Raw genomic sequence first — 20,572 nt, 5'->3', positions numbered from 1 at the left:
GAATCCACCTGCAATGCAGGAGACACAGATTCAATCCCTAGGCTGGAAAGATCCACTGGAGAAGGGATAGGCTACCCACTTCAGTATTCTTGGACTTCCCTGGTGGCTCAGATGGTAAGGAACCTGCCTATAATGAGGGACACCTGGGTTTGATCCCTGGGTTGGGAAAATCCCCTGGAGAAGGGAAAGGTTCACTCCAATCTTCTGGCCTGGAGAATTCCATGGACTGTAAAGTCCATGGGGTCACAAACAGTAGGACATGACTGAGCAAATTTCACTTTCTATTGACCCCCCAAAATAAAATGCTATGTATAAACCTACAAAACATGTATAGTACACAAAAAGCTGATGAAAAAATATCAAAGTAGACCAAAATAAACAGTGAGACATAGTAGGCCCATAACAATATAAAGTTGCCAATTCTCTCCAAACTGATCAAGTTTAATGCAATTTCATCAAAATTTTGGCAATATTTATTTGCCAAATAATGCAGATGAGTAAGTTTTAAAATTTAAATGGAAACGAGCTAGCCTTAGCTAAAACAATCTTGAAGGGAAAAAAGAGTAAGAGGTAACACTCTAACTAATATTAAGTTTTGCTATATAGCTACAGTAACCAAGACTGTGTGGCATCAGCAAAGAGACACAAAGGTCAAAAGAACAGAATACAGAACCCAGAAATAGACCCACACAAATATGCTTAATGGCTCTTTGAAAAAAGACCAAAAGCAATTCAATGAAAAGAGGATAACTTATTCAAAAAATCAGACATCCAGAGGCATAAATGAATTAAATAAATCATAGCCTGACTCTCATATCTTATATAAAAATTAACTCAAAATGGATTATGGACTTAGATGTAAAGTAGAAAACAATGTAACTTTTGGGAAAAACTGCAAGAGAAAATTTGGGGGCCCAAAGAAAGGTAAAGAGTTCATCTTGACAACATACATATGATCCATAAAAGGAAAATGATGAATTTCACCTCATCAAAATTTAAAATGTTTGCTCTGCAGAGACCCTGTGAAGAGAATTAAAAGGCACAGACCAATAAAAAGTATTTGTAAGCCATTTATCCAACAAAGGACTTCTATCCAGAGTGTTTATATATATAACAAAAAAATTCAACCACACACATAAAAAACCCAATTAAAAACTGGGCAAAGGACATGAGCAGGTATCTCAGCAAAATGGATATATGGATAGCAAATAAGTTCATACAAATACATTCAACATCTTCTGTCATTAGAGAAATGCAAATTAAAATCTCAGAGTTATCACTACATTATCAGAATAGCTAAAACTTAAACAGTGACAACACCAAATGGTGGTGAAAGCATGGGGAAGCTGAATCGCTCACACATTGCTGATAGGAAGGTAAAATGGCACAGCCACTCTGGAAAGCAGTTAGGCAGTTTTATATAAAACTAAACATGCAACTATTATACACCCACAATTGTACTCTTGTTCATTTATCCCAGAGAAATAAGAATTCACATCCACATGAAAAGCTGTATACAATTGTTCCATCAATGCTATTCATAATAACCCAAAACCAGAAATAACACAATTGTCCTTCAATGAATGAATGCTTAAACAAACTGTGGTACATCCATACCATGTAACACTACTCAGGAAGAAAAAGGAACAAACTATTGACACATGCAACAAACTGGATGAATTTCAAGAGAATCATGTTGAATGATAAAATACAATCCCCAAAGATTATATATTATAGGATTCCATTCAAATTACACTCTCAAAATATTTTATAAACAGAGAACAGATCAGTGATCAGCAGGAGTTGGGGGTGTCATGGGAAGAAGGCTGTGGGAGGGAGGTGGGTATGGATGCAGAAGAGCAGCCTGAGGGAACATGTAGTGATGAAACTGCCCTATATCCAAACTGTAGCGGTAGACACACAAAACCACACATATGATAAAATCACACATGAAAAGAATAAACACACACACATTTCACATACAAGTAAGTACAACTAAAAAGGAAGAAATGAAAACAAGATCAGTGGATTGTATCAATGTCAATATCCTGATTGTGATATTGTACTATATAGCCTGTAAGAATTTTTAATAATTAAATTTATTTTTAATTGAAGGATAATTGCTTTACAATATTGTGCTGGTTTCTGCCAAATATTAACATGAATCAGCCATAGTTATACCTATGTCTGCTCTCTCTTGTGTCTCCTTCCCTAGCCTGCAAGATGTTTTCACTGGGACACCAAGTAAAGGGTATGTATCAAGGATCTCCCTCTGTCATTTCTTACAATTGCATGTGAGTCTATAATTACCTCACAATTAAAGTGCATTTTAAAAACAAGTTAATGAAAATACAAAAAAGTACACAGAATGTGTAAACTGAAACACAATCCACTAAAAATATTGCACAAAACAGTTCCCACTTTTCTGTAATTTCTATACTTGAGTTTAGTTTGCAATGGACTGAAGCAGAGAGCCTCTTAGGAAGGGCTTACAATTTATGTAATAAAATAAAGTAGCACCACAACATATCATAGTGAAAGAACATGAGGGAATTCCCTGGTGGTCCAATAAATTAGGACTCAGTGTTTCCACCGCCAGGGCCTGGGTTTAATCCCTGGTTGGGGAACTAAGGTCCCACAAGCCATTCCAACAAGCCATGCAGCACACTCCCACACCCTACCCCAAAAGAAAGAAAGAACATGAGGCTCTTTTTCTTCTTCTTTTTTTTAATGTTCAGTTCAGTCTCTCAGTTGTGTCCAGCTCTTTGTGATCCCATGAATTGCAGCATGCCAGGCCTCCCTGTCCATCACCAACTCCCGGAGTTCACCCAAACCCATGTCCATCGAGTTGGTGATGCCATCCAGCCATCTCATCCTCTGTCGTCCCCTTCTCACTTTTTAATGTTAGGTGTAAACATATTTCAGATTTTATTTTTTATTTTTTTGTTATTTTATGAATTTTGGCTGCACTGGGTCTTGGTTTCTGTGTGAAGGCTACTCTCTAGTTGCCATGTGCAGGCTTCTTAGCTTGCAGGCTCAGTAGTTGTGGCACATGGGCTTAGTTGCTCTGTGGCATGTTTGTTTTCCCAGACCTGGGATAGAACACATGTCCCTTTGCAACAAGTATTTCAAGGCAGACTCTTAGTCACAGGACTACCAGGGGAGCCTGAAAATGAGGTTCTGAGCAGAGTGCATGTGTGCTCAGTCGCTCAGGTGTGTCTGACTCTTTGCAACCCCATGGACTATAGCCCACCAGGCTCCTCTGTCCATGGAAATTTCTGCGCAAGAATATTGTAATGGGTTGCCATTTTCTTTTTTTTTTTTTTAATTTTATTTTATTTTTAAACTTTACATAACTGTATTAGTTTTGCCAAATATCAAAATGAATCCGCCACAGGTATACATGTGTTCCCCATCCTGAACCCTCCTCCCTCCTCCCTCCCCATTCCATCCCTCTGGGTAGTCCCAGTGCACCAGCCCCAAGCATCCAGTATCGCCATTTTCTACTCCAGGGAACAATCCCAACCCAGGGATCAAACCTGAGTCTCTTGTGCCTCCTGCATTGGCAGACAGATTCTTTACCACTGTGCCACCTGGGAAGCTGCTCTGAAGACAGTAGGTTAAAGTTTGATCTTTGCTACTTCCTGGATGTGTTATTTTAGGAGCTACTTAACCTCTCTAATCTCCAAATTTCCTATCAGAAAAATACAAATCATAGTATCTAATTCAATAGGTGTTATGAGCATCAAATGAAAGAATACATGTAAGACACCTGATACAAAGATGACCATAATAAAAGCTCATTAAAATTAAATATGGCTTATATGTGCATGTGTTGTCATGTGGCACTGGCTGTACTTGGATTCTGAATTATGGTTTAGGGTCTCCCTCCTCTCTCTCACAAGTGCACACACCCAAACACATACAATATTCAGAGATCATGAATTTCCTTTCACAATTGCCTAATCTTTTTTCTTTTTCAGAACCCCATAGCTCTGCTTTATCCCACAGGAGAAACAAATTCATATATCACAAGTCAACTATAGAATGACACGTGTGCATCCAAATTCAGTTCAGTTGCTCAGTCACATCCGACTCTTTGCAACCCCATGGACTGCACCTCGCTAAGCTTCCTTGTCCATCACCAATTCCCGGAGCTTGCTCAAACTCATGTCCATTGAGTTAGTGATGCCATCCAACCATCTCGTCCTCTGTTGTCCCCTTCTCCTCCCACCTTCAATCTTTCCCAGCATCAGGGTCTTTTCCAATGAGTCATTTCTTCACATCAGATGGCCAAAGTATTGGAGTTTCAGCTTCAACATCAGTCCTTGCAGTGAATATGCTGGACTGATTTCCTTTAGGATGGACTGGTTTGATCTCCTTGCAGTCCAAGAGACTCTCAAGAGTTTTCTCTAACACCACAGTTCAAAAGCATCAATTCTTCGGCACTCAGCTTTCTTTATAGTCCAACTCTCACATCCATACATGACTACTGGAGAAATCAAAGCTTTAACTAGAAGGACCTTTATTGGCAAAGTAATGTCTCTGCTTTTTAATATGCTGTCTAGGTTTGTCATAGCTTTTCTTCCAAGGAGCAAGCATCTTTTAATTTCATGGCAGCAGTCACCATCTGCAGTGATTCTGGATCCCAAAAAAATAGTCTCTCACTGTTTCCATTGTTTCCCCATCCAAATTAATGTGCCATATTTCTGAGGCATTCCAGGGATGTTTCAGAGACACAGACTGAAACTGCAGAAGCTGCCAACTGGCCTCACTCTTTGTATATCTTGTATATCAACACTTAATCCATTATTATTTCATGCCTACAACAATACTATAGGTAAGTACTTTACTGGAGAAGGCAATGGCACCTGACTCCAGTACTCTTGCCTGGAAAATCCCACAGATGGAGCGGCCTGGTAGGCTGCAGTCCATGGGGTCGCGAAGAGTCGGACATGACTGACCGACCTCACTTTCACTTTTCACTTTCATGCATTGGAGAAGGAAATGGCAACCCACTCCAGTGTTCTTGCCTGGAGAATCCCAGGGACAAGGGAGCCTGGTGGGCTGCTGTCTATGGGGTCACACAGAGTTGGACACAACTGAAGTGACTTAGCAGCAGCAGCAAAAGTACTTTACAGGTGAGGAAACTGAGGCTTAGAAAGATTAAGCAAGTTGCCCAAGGTCAGAGAGCTAAAATCTAAAAGTAAAAATGTTAACACACAGTCATCTGGCCCTCAGCCAATGTTCCCAGTTATTCTATAAAACTAAATATCAAATCAGAAATTTATAACCTTTCTGATCACATAAGATCAGAGCTCTGATTCCAGAGTGAAACCAAGTAGAATTACTCATCAGTGATACTGAGGAGTGTTTGGTTTGTGACCATTAATGATTTCTTGATTCCTATACTGCCTTCTGATATTAGCAATTTGTGTTACCTCTCCAGGCTTCAGTTTGCTCACCTATTAAATTTTAAATTAATACCTTCTCCAAAAAAAGACATTGCTGCAGATTAAGAGCAATAGTGCATTTAAATTGCCTTAGAAAAATGTAGAATCTTCCAACCTCCCATCACTGCCACCATTGTTGCCAAAATGTGTCCACTGATGAATAAATGTGAGACAATAAATCAACTCTAAATATATAAAAACAAAAATACAAATAATACATATTCCTCCTAGGACTGTTAGAAGGAAAACCAGAATATTCTCCGTGGCTTGCACAACACTGGTCCTTTCTTTCTTGGCCTGTTCCAACTCCCAGAGTCAGAACTTATGCCAGATAGCTTTGAATATGAGCATCTGTTCACTCTTCCATCAGTCCCCACAAAGTAGTATATGAGCTTGCTGTTGTCTTAGTTAATCCTTTGAACATGAAGAAAATTCCAAGGAGATTTCCCTGGAGTTCCTTTTCTATGCACAGAAGCACTTGCCCTTCTGTCACAGCTCTACCATCCGGCAATATATGCTCTCACGAATCTGTGTACACTGTTTTAACAAATATGGCCCCATCTTTTCATACAAGGAATAATCTGGCAAATTCTGATTCCAAACAGCAGCACTAATGAACATGGGGTTTAGGAAATATAAAGTTTCCAATGACCCATCAAAGCAGACTGTGAGCTCTGGCCCTGAACAACCCTGCAGAACACTGATTAACACAGAGAAATAAATTGTCATCCACATAGTGACTGCCAAGGATGACAGTGAGCAGATTTTTTCCTTATTCATTCAGAAGTGGTCATCTGGTTTCTCATTGCTTCTTGACGAACCAAAACTCAAGGTCCCCACATCTTTCCCTGCCAGTTTATTTCCAAATTGTCTATACCTTCCCAGCCCTCATTATGTGACAGCTCTAGCTATGCCCTGGGAGAACTATTGTCAGCTGAAAACCAGAGAGTTTGTTGTTGTTGTTGTTGTTGTTTTTTAACTACACTGTTATGCCCATATCAAGCATATCTTGGATTCTATATAGAAAGCCAATTTAAAAGTTTATAACCAATGCACATTTTTAAAAGTCAGCACTGCCCATCTAATTAACTGGCATTATTTTATATGCATTTATATACATTCACTCAGGACCAGGTACAGAATATTATTCCATGAAATTTAAAACAATGAACAGTCAGACCTAAGTTCATTCACTAGCTAATGCTCACTAGAAGTAAACATTAAAGATGTGTTTTTAGACACCTTAATTATAAACTGACAGTAGTAATTTCTGACTCATTAATTTTTTTTCTTTTTATTTTTTAATTGAGGGATAATTACTTTAAGATTAAATTATAGTTTTGGTGGTTTAGAAATTAAACAATAAAGCTGGAATGTGCCAGTTTGCTAATGATTAATTCATATTAGACATAGATAGTCCCTATATTGCCTTGAATATATATTTTTCACTCAGAAATAAAAGTGAGCACATTGATCATGATTTAACAATTTGTAAGGTTCAGGTTTAATTTTCTGCCTTAACTCAAGTAAGTAAAAACTCATGGGTACTGTATTTTAATCATTTTTAACAATTCTTAGCTATTAATAATTATTTTAACTATTGAAGATTTTGATGTTTTATAAGAATTCTTAATCTATACAAAATATAACATTTAGAATATGTTGGTGGTTGAAACCATTCAGGAAACAATATACAGGATATTTTATTACCTTTGGAAAATTAAGAATAATTATCAGTTTTATATTATAAATGGACTTTCATTTACCTAATCTTCTTTGAGCATCTATGCTTGCCAGCTACTGCTCTGGGTTGTATTGATTCTGATTGAAGAACAAGATTCTGTCTTAGGAAGCTGACATTCTATTGAATAGGATAAGGAAAGACAATCATTACAAGCAAAATTTACCTAGATTTTCATTCACAATGGTTATTTCCTTCTCTTTATACTATTCATATTCTTTGTTCATGTTTTGAAAACTGAAATGGCATTACAATTCAAAAATCATAACAGCATACCAATGAATAAAAACAGATTTTGGTTGAGTTTTCTCTGGATTGGAAATGATTTCTATTGAGAGAATACTGTTTCATTTTGCTGAATATGGTGACTAATGTTCAGTTTTTTTTTTAACATTAATAACAATGGCCAAACTTGACTGATATTTAATTCAGCCATATGATATTAACAATCTAGTTTTGTCTTTATGGCATTTAATCATGTGCAACTATTTTAAATAGGCATTAAAATAAAAAAAAATTACTCTGCTATAAAACATGTTCATATGAGAATTAATAACGGATTTTGTGTGAATTCATTGCAGTCTGACATTTGTTCTGACTGATTATCAGGACAAGAGTAATTTGTTCCTTGAATAGCTAGGTTTAACTTAGCTTTCTTATTTTGAAAATACCACCATCTAATTCAATGTTTACTTATGTTCAGTCACATAAATAGAAACTGTTATAAGCTCCATATTATAAAAACCCAAATCATACCTTTCCAACCCTTACCTGATGTCTTCATGAAAAAAGATTTGCTTAAATACCCACACATAAGGAAAAATAAAATAATAGGTGGCAGGAATCCTGCAATATGAATGCATAGTTCATTTACCCCTGGTCTTCCCTTTTACTCAGTCTTGTTTACCCATGAAAATCTCCTGTTTTTATGTCATCCACTTTATCTCTCAAGGTTTAAAACAATAGATACCACTATCAATTAAAAATCAAGGTGATGATGTTTGATTCAAATAATTCTCCAACTATGCATTCTATAAAAAACTTCTTGGCAGAAAAAAGGAAGCACCACCCTAAAACAGCACAATTTAAAACTAAAGTTGTTTTTTTTTTTTTTTCCAAAACTGAACTACGGAGAAATAGAAAATTTGAACAGACCAATCACAAGCACAGAAATCAAAAATGTAATAAAAAATATTCCAACAAACAAAAGCCCAAACCCAGATGGCTTCATAGGTGAATTCCACCAAAAAATTAGAGAAGTGCTAACACTTATCATATTCAAACTCTTCCAGAAAATTCAAGAGGGAACAAAAGTCCCAAACTCCTTCTACAAGGCCTCCATCACCCTTATACCAAAACCTGAAAAAGATGCCACAAAAAAAAGAAAACTATAGGCCAATATCACAGATAAACATAGATGCAAAAATCCTCAACAAAATTCTAGCAAACAGAATCCAGCAACATATTAAAAAGATCATACATCATGACCAAGTGGGCTTTATTCCAGGGATGCAAGGCTATACATTATCACCCTGCTTATCTAACTTATATGCAGATTACATTATGCAAAATGCCAGGATGGATGAAGCACAACCTGGAATCAAGATTTCCAGGAGAAATATGAATAACCTCAGATATGCAGATGACACCACCCTTATGGCAGAAACGAAGAAGAACTAAAGAGCTTCTTGATGAAAAAGTTGGCTTAAAGCTCAATATTCAGAAAACTAAGATCATGGCATCTGATCCCATCATTTCATGGCAAATAGATGGGGGGAAAATGGAAATAGTGACAGACTATTTTCTTGGCTCCAAAATCATGGCAGATGATGACTACATCCATAAAATTAAAAGACACCTGATCCTTGGTAGAGAAGCTATGACCAACCTAGACAGCATATTAAAAAGCAGAGACATTACTTTGCCAACAAAGGTCCATCTAGTCAAGGCTATGGTTTTTCCAGTAGTCATGTACAGATGTGAGAGCTAGACCATAAAGGAAGCTGATTGTCAAAGAAATGATGCTTTTGAATTGTGATATCGGAGAAGACTCTTGAGAGTCACTTGGACTACCAGGGGATCAAACCAGTCAAGCCTAAAGGAAATCAGTCCTGAATACTGATTGGAAGGACTAATACTGAAGCTGAAGCTTCAATAGTTTGGCCACCTGGTGCAAAGAATGGATTTTTTAGAAAAGACCCTGATGCTGGGAAAAATTGAAGGCATGAGAAGGGGACTACAGAGAATGAGATGGTTGGATGGCATAACCGACTCGATAGACATGAATTTGAACAAGCTCTGGGAGTTGGTGATGGACAGGGAAGACTGGCATGCTGCAGTCCATGGGGCTGCAAAGAGTTGGACCCAACTGAGCAACTGAACTGAAGGATTCTTCAATATTTGCAAATAAATCAGTGTGATACACCATTTCAACAAATTGAAAACCACTAGTTTTTAAAAATGTTAAAAACCATATGATTATTTCAATAGTTGCAGAAAAAGCCTTTGACAAAATTCAAGATCTATTTATGGTAAAAACTCTCCAGAAAGTAGGCATAGAGGGAATATACTTCAACATAATAAAAATCCATAAATGACAATAAACCCCACCATAGAGCTTCCAGAACATACACAGGATTGGGAAATAGGCTCTTGGAGGGCACAAACAGAAACTTGTGCACAAGAACCCAGGAGAAAGGAGCAGTGATCCCACAAGAGACTGATCTAGACTTGCCTGTGAGTGTCCAAGAGTCTCCAGCAGAGGTGTGGGTTGGTGGTGGCCTGCTGCAGGGATGGGGGCACTGAGTGTAGCAATACATGCATGGGACTTTTTGAAGGAGGTCACCATTATCTACATTACCTCCACCATAGTTTGGCCCCAGGTAAATAGCAGGGAGGGAACACAGTCCCACCCATCAACAGAAAACTGGATTAAAGATTTACTGAGCATGGCCTTGTCCACCAGAAAAAGACCCAGTTTACCCCTCTCAGTCTCTCCCATCAGGAAGCTTCCAAAAGCCCCTTATCCTTCTTCATCAGAGGGCAGACAGACTGAAAAGCACAGTTACAGAAAACTAACCAATCTAATCACATGGGCCACTGCCTTGTCTAACTCAATGAAACTATGAGCCATGCCATGTAGTGCCACCCAAGAGAGACGGGTCATTATGGGAAGTTCTGACAAAATGTGGTCCACTGGAGAAAGGAATGACAAACCATTTCAGTATTCTTGGCTTGAGATCCCCATGAACAGTATGAAAAGGCAAAAAGACAGTACACTGAACCCCCCAGGTCAGTAGGTGCCCAATATGCTACTGGAGATCAGTGGAGAAATAACTCCAGAAAGAATGAAAAGACAGAGCCAAAGCAAAAAAAAAAAAAAAAAAAAACACAAAGCTGTGGATGTGACTGGTGAGAGAAGAAAGGTCCAATGCTGTAAAGAGCAATATTACATAGGAACCTGGAATATTAGGTCCAGGAATAAAGGCAAATTGGAAATAGTCAAACAGGAGACGGCAAGACTGAACGTTGACATTCTAGGAATCAGCAAACTAAAATAGACTGGAATGGGTGAATTTAACTCAGATGACCATTATATCTACTACTGTGGGCAAGAATCACTTAGAAGAAATGGAGTAGCCATCATAGTCAACAAGAGAGTTCAAAGTGCAGTACTTGGATGGGATCTCAAAAACAACAGAATGATCTCTGTTCGTTTCCAAGACAAACCATTCAATATCACAGTAATCCAAGTCTATGCCCTGACCAGCAATGCTGAAGAAGCTGAAGTTCAACAGTTCTGTGAAGACCTCCAAGACCTTTAAGAACTAACTCCCAAAAAAGATGTCCTTTTCATTATAGGGGACTGGAATGCAAAACTAGGAAGTCAAGAAACACCTGGAGTAACAGGCAAATTTGGCCTTGGAATACGGAATGAAGCAGGGCAAAGGCTAATAGAGTTCTGCCAAGAGAATGCACTGGTCATAGCAAACACCCTCTTCCAACAACACAAGAGAAGACTCTACACATGGACATCACCAGACGGTCAACACCAAAATCAGATTGATTATATTCTCTGCAGCCAGAGATGGAGATGCTCTATACAGTCAGCAAAAACAAGACCAGGAGCTGAATGTGGCTCAGATCATGAATTCCTTATTGTCAAATTCAGACTTGAAGAAAGTAGGGAAAACCACTAGACCATTCAGGTATGACCAAAATCAAGTTCCTTATGATTATATAGTGGAAGTGAGAAACAGATTTAAGGGACTAGATCTGATAGACAGAGTGCCTGATGAACTATGGATGGAGGTTTGTAACATTGTACAAGAGACAGGGATCAAGACCATCCCCAAGAAAAAGAAATGCAAAAAAAAGTAAAATGACTGTCTGATGAGTCTTTACAAATAGCTGTGAAAAGAAGAGAAGTGAAAAGCAAAGGAGAAAAGAAAGATATACCCATTTGAATGCAGAGTTCCAAAGAACAGCAAGGAGAGATAAGAAAGCCTTCCTGGGGAAATCAGTGCAAAGAAATAGAGGAAAAAAATAGAATGGGAAAGAATCGAGATCTATTCAGGAAAATTAAAGACACCAAAGGAATATTTCATGCAAAGATGGGCTCCATAAAGGACAGAAATGGTATGGACCTAACAGAAGCAGAAGATATTAAGAGATGGCAAGAATACACAGAAGAACTGTACAAAAAAAGATCTTCACGACCCAGATAATCACTATGGCGTGATCACTCACACTAAACTAGAGCCAGACATGCTGGAATGTGAAGTCAAGTGGGCCTTAGGAAATATTACTACAAACAAAGCTAGTGGAGGTGATGGAATTCCAGTTGAGCTATTTCAAATCCTAAAGAATGATGCTGTTACAGTGATGCACTCAATATGTCAGCAAATTTGGAAAACTCAGTAGTGGCCACAGGACTAGAAAAGGTCAGTTTTAATTCCAATCCCAAATAAAAGCAATGCCAGAGAATGCTCAAACTACTGCACAATTGCATTCAACTCACACATTAAAGTAATGCTCAAAATTCTCCAAGCCAGGCTTCAGTAATACATGAACCGTGAACTTCCAGATGTTCAAGCTGCTTTTAGAAAAGACAGCGGAACCACATATCAAACTGCTAACATCTGCTGGATCATTGAAAAAGCAAGAGAGTTCCAGAAAAAACACCTATTTCTGCTTTATTGACTATGAGAAAGCCTTTGACAGTGTGGATCACAAAAAAACTGTGGAAAATTCTTCAAGAGATGGGAGTACCAGACCACCTGACCTGCCTTCTGAGAAATCTGTATGCAGGTCAGGAAGCAACAGTTAGAACTGGACATGGAAAAACAGACTGGTTCCAAATAGGGAAAGGAGTATGTCAAGGCTGTATATTGTCACCTTGCTTATTTAACCTATACGCAGAGTACATCATGCAAAACCTGGGCTGGATGAAGCACAAGCTGGAATCAAGACTGCAAGGAGAAATTCCAATAAGCTCAGATAAGCAGATGACACCACCCTTATGGCAGAAACGAAGAAGAACTAAAGAGCCTCTTGATGAAAGTGAAAGAGGAGAGTGAAAAAGTTGACTTAAAGCTCAACATTCAGAAAACTAAGATCATGGCATCTGGTCCCATCACTTCATGGAAAAAAGATGGGGAAAGAGTGGAAATAGTGACAGACTTTATTTTTTTGGGCTCCAAAATCACTGCAGGTGGTGACTGAAGCCATGAAATTAAAAGACACTTACTCCTTGGAAGGAAAGTTATGACCAACCTAGACATCATATTAAAAAGCAGAGACATTACTTTGCCAACAAAGGTCCATGTAGTCAAGGCTATGGTTTTTCCAGTAGTCACAGATGTGAGAGTTGGACTATAAAGAAAGCTGAGCACCAAATAATTGATGCTTTTGAACTATGGTGTTGGAGAAGACTCTTGAGAGTCCCTTGGACTGCAAGGAGATCCAAACATTCCATCCTAAAGGAAATCAGTCCTGAATATTCACTTCAAGGACTGAGGTTGAAGCTGAAACTCCAATACTTTGGCCACCTGATGTGAAGAAATGACTCATTGGAAAAGACCCTGATGCTGGGAAAGATTGAAGGTGGAGGAGAAGGGGATGACAGAGGATGGCATCACCAACTCAATGGACATGAGTCTGGCAAACTCCGGGAGATGGTGATGGACAGGGAGGTCTGGCATGCTGCAGTCTATGGGGGCACAAAGAATCAGACATGACTGAGAGACTGAGCTGAACTGATATATGACAAACTCACAGCAAACATTATCCTCAATGGCAAAATATTGAAAATATTTCCTCCCAAACCAGGGACAAGACAAGGGTGCCCACTCTCACCACTACTATTCAACATAGTTTGGAAGTGCTAGCCATAGCAATAAGAGAAGAATTAAAAGGAATTCAGATTGGAAAAGAAAAATACAAAACTCTCACTGTGTGCAGATTATATCAGATCAGATCAGTCGCTCAGTCATGTCCAACTCTTTGCGACCCCATGAATCACAGCACGCCAGTCCTCCCTGTCCAACAACAACTCCCAGAGTTCACCCAGACTCACGTCCATCGAGTCAGTGATGCATCCAGCCATCTCATCCTCTGTCGTCCCCTTCTCCTCCTGCCCCCAATCCCTCCCAGCATCACTCTTTTCCAATGAGTCAACTCTTCGCATGAGGTGGCCAAAGTACTGGAGTTTCAGCTTTAGCATCATTGCTTCCAAAGAAATCCCAGGGCTGATCTCCTTCAGAATGGACTGGTTGGATCTCCTTGCAGTCCAAGGGACTCTCAAGAGTCTTCTCCAACATCACAGTTCAAAAGCATCAATTCTTCGGTGCTCAGCCTTCTTCACAGTCCAACTCTCACATCCATACATGACCACAGGAAAAACCATAGCCTGACTAGACTCACCTTTGTTGGCAAAGTAATGTTTCTGCTTTTGAATATGCTATCTAGGTTGGTCATAACTTTCCTTCCAAAGAGTAAGCATCTTTCAATTTCATGGCTGCAGTCACCATCTGCAGTGATTTTGGAGCCCCAAAAAATAAAGTCTGACACTGTTTCCACTGTTTCCCCATCTATTTCCCATGAAGTGATGGGACCGGATGCCATGATCTTCATTTTCTGAATGTTGAGCTTTAAGCCAACTTTTTCACTCTCCACTTTCACTTTCATCAAGGGGCTTTTGAGTTACTCTTCACTTTCTGCCACAAGGGTGGTGTCATCTGCATATCTGAGGTTATTGATATTTCTCCCGGCAATCTTGATTCCAGCTTGTGCTTCTTCCAGTCCATCGTTTCTCATAATGTACTCTGCATAGAAGTTAAATAAACAGGGTGACAATATACAGCCTTGACGTACTCCTTTTCCTATTTGAAACCAGCCTGTTGTTCCATGTCCAGTTCTAACTGTTGTTTCCTGACCTGCATACAAATTTCTCAAGAGGAAGCATAGAAAACCCTAGGGCACTGCCAGACGCGCTGGTTGGGTGGGGTGCTATCTGTAAGCCCAGGGATTTTTCTCACCCAAGCATTGATAAAGCAGCACCCTGCTTGCTGGGCAGCTCACGCACAGGGGCCTAGCTTGAGAGGAGAAACAAGGTGCAGAAGGAGTACCTCACAGGACCAGAGTGGCTGTTCCACTAATAGAGGTTCCCTTTCGAGGTCTTGTGATGCACAGAGGGACTTGGAGCTTGCAATTGGTGGAGTTCTCCCAGCTGAGAAGCAAATTAAAGATAATTTGTGAGAGGTAAAAGCCCAGATTCACTGCTGCATAAGTCACCACCTAGAATGCCTTTGAAGCTGTAAGGTGTGGTAGTATGAGCAAGTAAATCTCATCTATCAGCTTAAAGAGAAGACACTCCAGCAGCAGGCCCAACAGCTCTACTGGTTACTGGGCCAGTTCAGTTGTCTTATTCATCAACTGGAGTGTAGCCAATCAAGTCTCAACGTGCCTGGACAGGCTGGGCAGTCTGACCCTCAAACCTGAAGATTCAACTGCCCTACTCTGAAGCTGACATAACTGCCCTGCACAAGGCAATCGCCACATTTGGGTCTCTTGAGCATTCAATACAGTTTTCTGTGAGTATGGTTTCAGTGTGTCTGCCCTCTAATGCCCTCTTGAAACACCTACCCTCTTACTTGGGTTTCTCTTACCTTGGGTGTGGGGTATCTCTTCACGGCTGCTCCAGCAAAGCACAGCCGCTGCTCCTTACCTTGGATGAGAGGTATCTCCTCACCGCCACACTTCCTGAACTTCAATGTGGGATAGCTCCTCTAGGCCCTCCTGCACCCGCGCAGCCACGGCTCTTTGGACATGGGGTTGGTCCTCCCGGCCACCACCCTTGGTCTCAGGCGTGGGGTGGCTCCATTCTGAAAGAGATGGGAATAGCAGACCACCTGAACAGACTAGTTCCAAATAGGAAAAGGAGTACATCAAGGCTGTATACTGTCACCCTGTTTATTTAACTTCTATGCAGAGTACATCATAAGAAACGGTGGACTGGAAGAAGCACAAGCTGGAATCAAGATTGCCGGGAGAAATATCAATAACCTCAGATATGCAGATGACACCATCCTTATGGCAGAAAGTGAAGAGGAACTAAAAAACCTCTTGATGAAAGTGAAAGTGGAGAATGAAAAAGTTGGCTTAAAGCTCAACATTCAGAAAATGAAGATCATGGCATCCGGTCCCATCACTTCATGGGAAATAGATGGGGAAACAGTGGAAACAGTGTCAGACTTTATTTTTGGGGGCTCCAAAATCACTGCAGATGGTGACTACAGCCATGAAATTGAAAGACGCTTACTCCTTGGAAGGAAAGTTATGACCAACCTAGATAGCATATTCAAAAGCAGAGACATTACTTTGCCAACAAAGGTGCGTCTAGTCAAGGCTATGGTTTTTCCTGTGGTCATGTATGGATGTGAGAGTTGGATTGTGAAGAAGGCTGAGCACCGAAGAATTGATGCTTTTGAACTGTGGTGCTGGAGAAGAGTCTTGAGAGTCCCTTGGACTGCAAGGAGATCCAACCAGTCCATTCTGAAGGAGATCAGCCCTGGGATTTCTTTGGAAGCAATGATGCTAAAGCTGAAACTCCAGTACTTTGGCCACCTCATGCGAAGAGTTGACTCATTGGAAAAGAGTGATGCTGGGAGGGATTGGGGGCAGGAGGAGAAGGGGACGACAGAGGATGAGATGGCTGGATGCAACACTGACTCGATGGATGTGAGTCTGGGTGAACTCTGGGAGTTGTTGTTGGACAGGGAGGACTGGCATGCTGTGATTCATGGGGTCGCAAAGAGTCAGACATGACTGAGCAAATGAACTGAACTGAACTGAAGACCATTCAAATTCCTGAGCACCTGATGGCTCATGCTAGTTCATCAAATATTGGGTCCTTCTTAGAGAAGAGAGGCTATATCCCATTGCCAGAGCAGAAGTCAGCATCCAGCACCACAGCTGTCCCTCTCAGTGAATGGCGCCTTGGAAGCAAACCTGCCTTAGTCACCAGGCTCCTTACCTACGCAGCACCAATCTCCAGGACTGGCTCAACCAAAAGCAGACTTTGGAGAACAGCCAGACATCTGCTAGAGCCTGCAGTTTCTTGAATAATGTCTGGGGCAACCTAAAAGATTTGGAAAACTGGCTCCACAAGAGTCAGCAACAACTAGTTTCTGAAAAAGCAAGTTATCAAAAAGTCTTAATAGCTATACCACTACCAGTTCTTACTCCATTGAAATTGAAAAAGTTAGCAATCTAGAGCCTCTTGATCAAGATGAGATGGATCTTTCTGGTTGGCTGGTAACTCCCCAGGAATCCCATAAGCCTGAGAAGCCTGGGAATGGCAGCTGTGAAACCTCCAGTGAGAAGTTTAAGCTCTTGTTCCAGGTGTTCCGGGAGTCCTACAATGTGAATGACTGGCTTGTCAAGTCTGATTCCTGTACCAACTGTCAGGGTAACCAGCCCAGAGGTATGGAGACTGAGAACCTGGGCAATCTGAAATGCTTGAATGACCACTTGGAGGCCAAGAAACCCTTGTCCACTCCGTGACTACTGAGGATTGGCTTGTCCAGAACCATCAAGACCCATATAAGTGGAGGAGGTCTGCAAAGCCAATGAGCCTTGTATAAGTTTTGCAAAGTGCATGTGTGATGAAAATTGTGAGAAAGAAGCTCTGTGTAAATGGCTTCTGAAGAAAGAAGGAAAGGATAAAAATGGTATGCCTGTGGAACCAAAACCTGAACCTGAGAAACATAAAGATTCCCTGAACGTGTATCTCTCTCCATCCAGAAGAGAGGCAGCAGAACAAGCTAAGGCACCAAAGGCAATGGCTTCTTCTAGAATTGCTGATTTCTTCCAAGTTATAAGGAACAGTCCCTTGTCAAAGTGGCTCATGACCCCCTCGCACAAAGAAGGATGTCCCAAGGAAGTGCCTCTTACAGAGGATAGGGCTAACAAACAAAAGCTTACACCCCTTGGCCACCTCCTGGTGTCTCTTTAACACAGCTGAATGGGTCTTGCCAGGAAAGACGACAGGAAATTTTAGCCCATTATCCTCAGGAGAAGACAAGTGGCTACTTTGAAAGAAGGCCAAGGAAGTATTGCTTAATTTGCCCCTACAGGAGGAACACAACTTTCCCCTAGACCGTTATGGCCTCCCAGCAGTTTGTGATCTCTTTGCCTGTATGCAGCTTAAGGTTGATTTTTAAAAAGTAATTGTATCAAACCCCTCTACAAATGTGAAGGAATCAAGTACTAGCCAAGCAAATTTTCTGCAGATTATCACAAATCCATGAGCTGAGTGACTGTGGCTTGAGAAATCATTGTTTCTGGGTCTGATGTAGTTCCTTTCCTGCCCAATTTCGAACAGAAATTAGTCATCAAATTATGAGTTACTGTGTAAAAGAAAATGGCTATTTGTTGATGCTGAGGTGATTCAGTTCCTTCTTACAGAAGTATTAATTCACCCCTACACTAGAAATGCATCTTAGTGGGTAGGTCTTTTTCATAAGCCTCCATGGCTCCTTAGATTGCATTGTTATTAGAAGTACATTAAAACACTGCAGTTTTAAAAAATGAAATAGTTTGATAATCAAAGTGTGTTGATGTATTCTAAAGCTAGTAAAATTACCCAGCTTTTTGGTTGCCAGTCTTTGGATGCTTCCCTTATCATGGGTTTTCTTCCATTAATGGTGAATTCTTCTGTTTAATTAAGATACTATTGTATTTTACACAATTAACCTTGGCAATATAATAGTTTTTCCTTACCAAAACATGTTTTGAAAGTCTTGGCAATTTTTGACATTTATCACAAAACATTTTAGCTTAGGTTCCAGATTCTACATCATTTTTCTTCTTTTGAAAGAAACTCAGCTTTTGCAAGATCTGTCTTTACTCCCTTCTTTAAATGTTATTATGAAAGAAGACAGCTCTTTCAGAAGGGCTCCATATTGCTTGAAGACTATATTCAGGATAGTTCTATCCTCTTTCAAAATATTCTGAAGAGCTACAGGCAGAATAGCCCCAGTGCCTACTAATCAAAAAGCAAACTATGTTGGAAATGTAGTACTTGAACTATTCACTATCCTAAGTGTTATTGGTGCATCCTGTGTAAATGGAAGCTGAACTTGACACTTGGTGCTTTTAACTAGGCATAAATTAAACATCCGCTCACTGCAAGCATAGCATACCTATACCTCTAAAAGGATAATGCAGTGACATTTTAGTGAATAGGAAGTTTTGAACACTTGTGCCTTAGGGTGTTTATTGAAACTTTATGAAAACTATCGATGTTTCCTTAGTATCCAAAGTTATGTCCATGCTTGAAAAAGTTTCTCTGTAGGAGAGAGATGGTATTTATACCATGTTTTAAAATTCTCTGAGACGTCTTAGCTGCTTGCCACTTTTAAACTATTAAGCCACTCAACTTGCCTGTGTTATTGGAAATATCTTTAAAGTTTGTGATGTGATAATCTAGACAGCCCTTTTGAGGAAACTTCACAGTCTTGGTGTCATTGACATACAGCTTCACTAGAGTTCTTAACCACAGCTGAAAGGAGCCTATTATTTTTTAGTTCTTCCAGACACCATTTAGAACTTTAAGGTGGTGGGTAAAAACTTAAGGAGATTTTCATTATTTTAGGTTGCAGGAAACTTTGTAATTGAGGTTTAACACATTGTGTATCCCTAAATTAACATTAATCACTATGCTAATGAGCATTTAAACCATTCTTTTGCATTGATGCATTTTGTACCTCCCTCCATTCATTAAAAGCATAAAGCCCCCCCCCCAAAAGAAAGAAAACCCTAAAGATGCCACCAGAAAATTACTGAATATAGTAAAGTTGCAGAATATAAAATTAATACACAGAAATCCCTTGCATTCCTATATACTAACAATGAAAAATCAGAAAATTAAGGAAATAATCACAATCACCATTGCAACAAAAAGAATAAAATACTTAGGAATAAATTTACCTAAAGAAACAAAACACTTGTATACAGAAAACTATAAAACACTGATGAAAGAAATCAAAGATGACACAGATAGATGGAGAAATATACCATGTTCTTGGATTGGTACAATCAATATAGTGAAAATGAATTTACTACCAAAGCAATCTATAGATTCAATGCAATCTCTATTAAAATACCAACAGTATTTTTAAAAGAACTAGAGCAAATAATTTCACAATTTGTATGGAAACACAAAAGACCCTGAATAGCCAAAGCAATCTTAAGAAAGAAGAATGGAACTGGAGGAATCAATGTTCCTGACTTCAGACGATGCTACAAACTACAGTCATCAAGACAGTATAGTACTGGCACAAAGACAGAAATATAGATCAATGAAACAAAAGAGAAAGCCCAGAGATAAATCCACATACCTCTGGACACCTTATCTTTGACAAAGGAGGCAAAAATATACAATGGAGAAAAGATAGTCTCTTCAATAAGTGGTGCTGGGAAAACTGGTCAACTACATGCAAAATAATGAACCTAGAACACTTTCTCAGAGAAGGCAATGGCACCCCACTCCAGTACTCTTGCCTGGAAAATCCCATGGACGGAGGAGCCTGGTAGGCTGCAGTTGATGGGGTGGCTAGGAGTCGGACACGACTGAGAGACTTCACTTTCACTTTTCACTTTCATGCACTGGAGAAGGAAATGGCAACCCACTCCAGTGTTCTTGCCTGAAGAATCCCAGGGACAGGGGAGCCTGGTGGGCTGCCATCCATTGGGTCGCACAGAGTTGGACACAACTGAAGCGATTTAGCAGCAGAAGCAGCAGCAGAACACTTTCTAACACCATACACAAAAATAAACTCAAAATGGATTAGAGACTTAAATGGAAGACCACAGA

At 39.9% G+C, this 20,572-nt stretch overlaps 1 pseudogene; it reads left to right on the top strand.

Annotated features, from left to right (window-relative positions):
- The first annotated feature begins 1,845 nt into the window (after window positions 1–1,845).
- On the top strand, window positions 1,846–17,952 carry LOC129637081 (nuclear receptor coactivator 4-like; annotated as a pseudogene).
- The last annotated feature ends 2,620 nt before the right edge of the window (window positions 17,953–20,572 follow it).

Source organism: Bubalus kerabau, chromosome 22 (assembly GCF_029407905.1).
Source record: "Bubalus kerabau isolate K-KA32 ecotype Philippines breed swamp buffalo chromosome 22, PCC_UOA_SB_1v2, whole genome shotgun sequence".
Lineage (NCBI taxonomy): Eukaryota > Metazoa > Chordata > Mammalia > Artiodactyla > Bovidae > Bubalus > Bubalus kerabau.
The sequence above is the reverse complement of the archived record's forward strand: the minus strand, read 5'-3'. Positions and strand labels throughout refer to the sequence as shown.